Raw genomic sequence first — 7,144 nt, 5'->3', positions numbered from 1 at the left:
ACAGTACCGCTTGTGACCACTAGAGGAAGCCCAAAAATAGAGTTCACAACAGTACCCCCCCTTGAGGAGGGGTCACCGAACCCTCATCAAAACCCCCAGGGCGATCAGGATGAGCTGCGTGGAAGGCACGAACCAAATCGGCCGAATGAACATCAGAGGCGACAACCCAGGAGTTATCCTCCTGACCATAGCCCTTCCACTTTACCAAATACTGAAGTCTCCGTCTAGAGATACGAGAATCCAAAATCTTCTCCACCACGTACTCCAATTCGCCCTCGACCAGCACCGGAGCAGGAGGCTCAACAGAAGGAACCACAGGTACCACATACCTCCGCAACAAAGACCTATGGAACACATTATGGATGGCAAACGATGCTGGGAGATCCAAACAAAAAGACACCGGGTTAAGGATTTCCAAGATCTTATAAGGACCGATGAAGCGAGGCTTGAATTTAGGAGAGGAGACCTTCATAGGAACATACCGAGAAGACAGCCACACCAAATCCCCAACACGAAGTCGGGGACCCACACCGCGGCGGCGGTTGGCAAAGCGCGTAGCCTTCTCCTGTGACAACTTCAGATTGTCCACCACATGGTTCCAAATCTGCTGCAACCTATCCACCACAGAATCCACCCCCGGACAGTCAGAAGACTCAACCTGACCTGAGGAAAAACGAGGATGGAAACCAGAATTGCAGAAAAAAGGCGAAACCAAGGTAGCAGATCTAGCCCGATTATTAAGGGCAAACTCGGCCAATGGCAAAAAAGTCACCCAATCATCCTGATCAGCAGAAACAAAACATCTCAAATAAGTTTCCAACGTTTGATTAGTTCGGTCGGTTTGGCCATTAGTCTGAGGATGGAAGGCCGACGAAAAAGACAAATCAATGCCCATCTTAGCACAAAAAGTTCGCCAAAACCTGGACACAAGCTGGGATCCTCTATCAAACACAATATTCTCTGGAATGCCGTGCAAGCGAACCACATTCTGAAAAAATAGAGGAACCAAATCGGAGGAGGAAGGCAACTTAGGCAAGGGCACCAAATGGACCATCTTGGAAAAACGATCACACACTACCCAGATGACAGCCATTTTCTGAGATACTGGAAGATCCGAAATAAAATCCATGGAAATGTGCGTCCAAGGCCTTTTCGGGACAGGCAAAGGCAAAAGCAAACCGCTGGCACGAGAACAGCAAGGCTTAGCTCGAGCACAAATCCCACAAGACTGCACAAAGGAACGCACATCCCGCGACAAGGAAGGCCACCAAAAGGACCTAGCCACCAAATCTCTGGTACCAAAAATCCCAGGATGACCCGCCAACACCGAAAAATGAACCTCGGAAATAACTCTGCTGGTCCATCTATCCGGGACAAACAGTCTCTCTGGTGGACAACGGTCAGGTCTATCCGCCTGAAACTTCTGCAGCACTCGTCGCAAATCTGGAGAAATGGCAGACAAAATCACTCCCTCTCTGAGAATACCAGCCGGCTCAGAAACTCCCGGAGAGTCAGGCACAAAGCTCCTAGAAAGTGCATCAGCCTTCACGTTCTTCGAACCAGGCAGGTATGAGACCACGAAGTTGAAACGGGAGAAAAACAACGACCAACGAGCCTGTCTAGGATTCAGGCGCTTGGCAGATTCGAGGTAAATCAGATTTTTGTGATCAGTCAGGACCACCACACGATGTTTAGCTCCTTCGAGCCAATGTCGCCACTCCTCAAATGTCCACTTCATAGCCAACAACTCCCGATTACCAACATCATAATTTCGCTCGGCAGGCGAAAATTTTCTAGAAAAGAAAGCACATGGCTTCATCACAGAGCCATCAAAGCTTCTCTGCGACAAAACAGCCCCTGCTCCAATCTCAGAAGCATCAACCTCGACCTGGAAGGGGAGAGAGACATCTGGCTGACATAAGACTGGAGCTGAAGAAAACCGGTACTTCAGCTCCCGAAAGGCCTCCACGGCCGCAGGAGACCAATTAGTCACATCAGAACCCTTCTTGGTCAAATCCGTCAAAGGTTTAACCACGCTAGAAAAATTAGCGATGAAACGACGGTAAAAATTAGCAAAACCCAAGAACTTCTGAAGGCTCTTAACAGACGTGGGCTGAGTCCAGTCATGAATAGCCCTGACCTTGACTGGGTCCATCTCTACAGTAGAAGGAGAAAAAATAAAACCCAAAAAGGAGACCTTCTGTACTCCGAAGAGGCATTTTGAGCCCTTCACAAATAAAGCATTAGCACGCAGGACCTGAAACACCATCCTGACCTGCTTCACATGGGACTCCCAATCATCAGAAAAGACCAAAATGTCATCCAGATAAACAATCATAAATTTATCCAGATATTCTCGGAAAATGTCATGCATGAAGGACTGAAACACAGAAGGAGCATTAGAGAGTCCAAAAGGCATCACCAAGTACTCAAAATGGCCTTCGGGCGTATTAAATGCTGTTTTCCATTCATCTCCCTGCTTAATGCGCACAAGGTTATACGCACCACGGAGATCTATCTTGGTGAACCAACTGGCACCCTTAATCCGAGCAAACAAATCAGACAATAGTGGCAAAGGATACTGAAATTTGACTGTGATTTTATTCAGAAGACGATAATCTATACAAGGTCTCAAAGAACCGTCCTTCTTGGCCACAAAAAAGAATCCTGCACCAAGAGGGGAAGAGGATGGGCGTCCCTTCTCCAAAGACTCCTTTATATAACTCCGCATCGCGGCATGCTCTGGTATAGACAAATTAAAAAGTCGTCCCTTAGGGAATTTACTACCAGGAATTTAATTTATAGTACAGTCACAATCCCTATGAGGGGGCAGGGCACTGGACCTGGGCTCATCAAAAACATCCTGGTAGTCAGACAAAAACTCAGGGACCTCAGAGGGAATGGAAGAAACAATAGACACCAACGGAGTATCGCCATGAATTCCATGACAACCCCAACTTGACACAGACATAGCTTTCCAATCTAAGACTGGATTATGAGCCTGCAGCCATGGCAGACCCAAAACGACAACATCATGCAAATTATGCAGAACAAGAAAGCGAATCACCTCCTGATGTACGGGAGTCATGCACATGGTCATTTGCGTCCAATACTGAGGCTTATTCTCAGCCAATGGCGTAGCATCAATTCCCCACAGAGGAATAGGAAATTCCAAAGGCTCCAGGACAAAACCACAGCGCTTGGCAAATGACAAATCCATCAGATTCAGGGCAGCACCTGAATCCACAAAAGCCATAACCGAGTAGGACGACAAAGAACAAATCAAAGTAACAGACAAAATAAATTTAGGCTGTATAGTACCAATGGTGACAGGTTTAGCGAACTTTTTTAAGCGTTTAGAGCATGCTGAGATAACATGAGTAGAATCACCACAGTAAAAGCACAACCCATTTTGACGTCTATGACTTTGTCGCTCATTTCTGGTCAGAGTTCGGTCACATTGCATAGACTCAGGTCTCTGTTCAGAAAATACCGCCAAAGGATGAGCAGATTTGCGCTCCCGCAAACGCCGATCAACCTGAATGGCTAAAGCCATAGAATCACTCAGACTTGTAGGGGTGGGAAACCCCACCATAACATTCTTAATGGCTTCAGAAAGACCTTCTCTGAAATTTGCAGCCAGGGCACACTCATTCCATTGAGTAAGCACTGACCATTTCCGAAATTTTTGACAATACACCTCTGCTTCATCCTGACCTTGAGAGAGGACCAGCAACGCTTTTTCTGCCTGATTCTCAAGATTAGGCTCCTCATAAAGCAGTCCAAGAGCCGGAAAAAATGCATCAACATTAAGCAATGCAGGATCTCCTGGCGCCAGAGAGAAAGCCCAATCCTGAGGGTCGCCACGCAACAAGGAGATAACAATTTTAACTTGCTGAGCGGAATCACCAGAGGAACGAGGTCTCAGAGATAACAATTATTCTTAAAATTTAGAAACCTAGATCTATCTCCAGAAATCAACTCAGGAATGGGTATCTTTGGTTCTGACATAGGGCTATGAATAACAAAATCCTGAATACTTTGCACCCGTGCAGTAAGATGATCCACACTAGAAGTCAGAGTCTGAATATTCATGTCTGCAGCTGAGCTCAAAACCACCCAGAGTTCAAGGGGATGAAAGAAGCTGAACAGACTGCAGCAAAGGAAAAGCGGGAGGAGAAAAAAAAAAAAAAGTACTCAGGTCTTCTTTTAATCCCACTTCTGCGATGCATAAAACACTTCGTGGCCTGCTCTACTGTTATGATCCTTAGTGGTTGAAAATCACAAATTACTCCAGCAAGGTAACTAACAAAGGACAAGCTCTAGGGAGGTGGAAAACTGGACTGACCGCAAATCTGAACCTATCCAAACACACTAGAGGTAGCTGGTGACCGTGCCTAAAATTCCTAGACGTCTCGAGCCAGCCTGAGGAACTAACTACCCCTAGAGAGAAAGAAAGACCTCTCTTGCCTCCAGAGAAATAATCCCCAAAGATATAGAAGCCCCCAACAGATAATAACGGTTAGGTAAGAGGAAGGCACATACATAGGGGTGAAAGCAGATTCAGCAAAAGAGGCCCACTAATTCTAGATAGCAGAAAATAGAAAAGGGATCTTTGCGGTCAGTAAAAAACCCTTACAAAATATCCACACTGAGATTTCAAGAACCCCCGCACCAACTAACGGTGTGGGGGGAGAAACTCAGTCCCCTAGAGTAACCAGCAAGCGAGAAATCACATTCTAGCAAGCTGGACAAAAAAACATGATGAACGCTGATAATCAGAAAATGAACAAACAAGAACTTAGCTTGTCTAGGAGAGACTGGGAGCAAGGTAGTCACAAGGAATCTGAAGAGCACTGAATACATTGAGAGCAGGCAAGGAACTGAGTCTCCAGGTGAGTTAAATAGGAAACCAACCAAGGATAACGAACCAGCTGATGAGCCAACCTGCAGAAAGACAACACTACACAGTACCGCTTGTGACCACTAGAGGAAGCCCAAAAATAGAGTTCACAACAGTACCCCCCCTTGAGGAGGGGTCACCGAACCCTCATCAAAACCCCCAGGGCGATCAGGATGAGCTGCGTGGAAGGCACGAACCAAATCGGCCGAATGAACATCAGAGGCGACAACCCAGGAGTTATCCTCCTGACCATAGCCCTTCCACTTTACCAAATACTGAAGTCTCCGTCTAGAGATACGAGAATCCAAAATCTTCTCCACCACGTACTCCAATTCGCCCTCGACCAGCACCGGAGCAGGAGGCTCAACAGAAGGAACCACAGGTACCACATACCTCCGCAACAAAGACCTATGGAACACATTATGGATGGCAAACGATGCTGGGAGATCCAAACAAAAAGACACCGGGTTAAGGATTTCCAAGATCTTATAAGGACCGATGAAGCGAGGCTTGAATTTAGGAGAGGAGACCTTCATAGGAACATACCGAGAAGACAGCCACACCAAATCCCCAACACGAAGTCGGGGACCCACACCGCGGCGGCGGTTGGCAAAGCGCGTAGCCTTCTCCTGTGACAACTTCAGATTGTCCACCACATGGTTCCAAATCTGCTGCAACCTATCCACCACAGAATCCACCCCCGGACAGTCAGAAGACTCAACCTGACCTGAGGAAAAACGAGGATGGAAACCAGAATTGCAGAAAAAAGGCGAAACCAAGGTAGCAGATCTAGCCTGATTATTAAGGGCAAACTCGGCCAATGGCAAAAAAGTCACCCAATCATCCTGATCAGCAGAAACAAAACATCTCAAATAAGTTTCCAACGTCTGATTAGTTCGGTCGGTTTGGCCATTAGTCTGAGGATGGAAGGCCGACGAAAAAGACAAATCAATGCCCATCTTAGCACAAAAAGTTCGCCAAAACCTGGACACAAGCTGGGATCCTCTATCAAACACAATATTCTCTGGAATGCCGTGCAAGCGAACCACATTCTGAAAAAATAGAGGAACCAAATCGGAGGAGGAAGGCAACTTAGGCAAGGGCACCAAATGGACCATCTTGGAAAAACGATCACACACTACCCAGATGACAGCCATTTTCTGAGATACTGGAAGATCCGAAATAAAATCCATGGAAATGTGCGTCCAAGGCCTTTTCGGGACAGGCAAAGGCAAAAGCAAACCGCTGGCACGAGAACAGCAAGGCTTAGCTCGAGCACAAATCCCACAAGACTGCACAAAGGAACGCACATCCCGCGACAAGGAAGGCCACCAAAAGGACCTAGCCACCAAATCTCTGGTACCAAAAATCCCAGGATGACCCGCCAACACCGAAAAATGAACCTCGGAAATAACTCTGCTGGTCCATCTATCCGGGACAAACAGTCTCTCTGGTGGACAACGGTCAGGTCTATCCGCCTGAAACTTCTGCAGCACTCGTCGCAAATCTGGAGAAATGGCAGACAAAATCACTCCCTCTCTGAGAATACCAGCCGGCTCAGAAACTCCCGGAGAGTCAGGCACAAAGCTCCTAGAAAGTGCATCAGCCTTCACGTTCTTCGAACCAGGCAGGTATGAGACCACGAAGTTGAAACGGGAGAAAAACAACGACCAACGAGCCTGTCTAGGATTCAGGCGCTTGGCAGATTCGAGGTAAATCAGATTTTTGTGATCAGTCAGGACCACCACACGATGTTTAGCTCCTTCGAGCCAATGTCGCCACTCCTCAAATGTCCACTTCATAGCCAACAACTCCCGATTACCAACATCATAATTTCGCTCGGCAGGCGAAAATTTTCTAGAAAAGAAAGCACATGGCTTCATCACAGAGCCATCAAAGCTTCTCTGCGACAAAACAGCCCCTGCTCCAATCTCAGAAGCATCAACCTCGACCTGGAAGGGGAGAGAGACATCTGGCTGACATAAGACTGGAGCTGAAGAAAACCAGTACTTCAGCTCCCGAAAGGCCTCCACGGCCGCAGGAGACCAATTAGTCACATCAGAACCCTTCTTGGTCAAATCCGTCAAAGGTTTAACCACGCTAGAAAAATTAGCGATGAAACGACGGTAAAAATTAGCAAAACCCAAGAACTTCTGAAGGCTCTTAACAGACGTGGGCTGAGTCCAGTCATGAATAGCCCTGACCTTGACTGGTTCCATCTCCACAGTAGAAGGAGAAAAA

This window comes from Ranitomeya variabilis, chromosome 6 (genome assembly GCF_051348905.1).
Source record: "Ranitomeya variabilis isolate aRanVar5 chromosome 6, aRanVar5.hap1, whole genome shotgun sequence".
NCBI classification, from domain to species: Eukaryota; Metazoa; Chordata; class Amphibia; order Anura; family Dendrobatidae; genus Ranitomeya; species Ranitomeya variabilis.
This window is presented reverse-complemented; position numbering follows the sequence as displayed.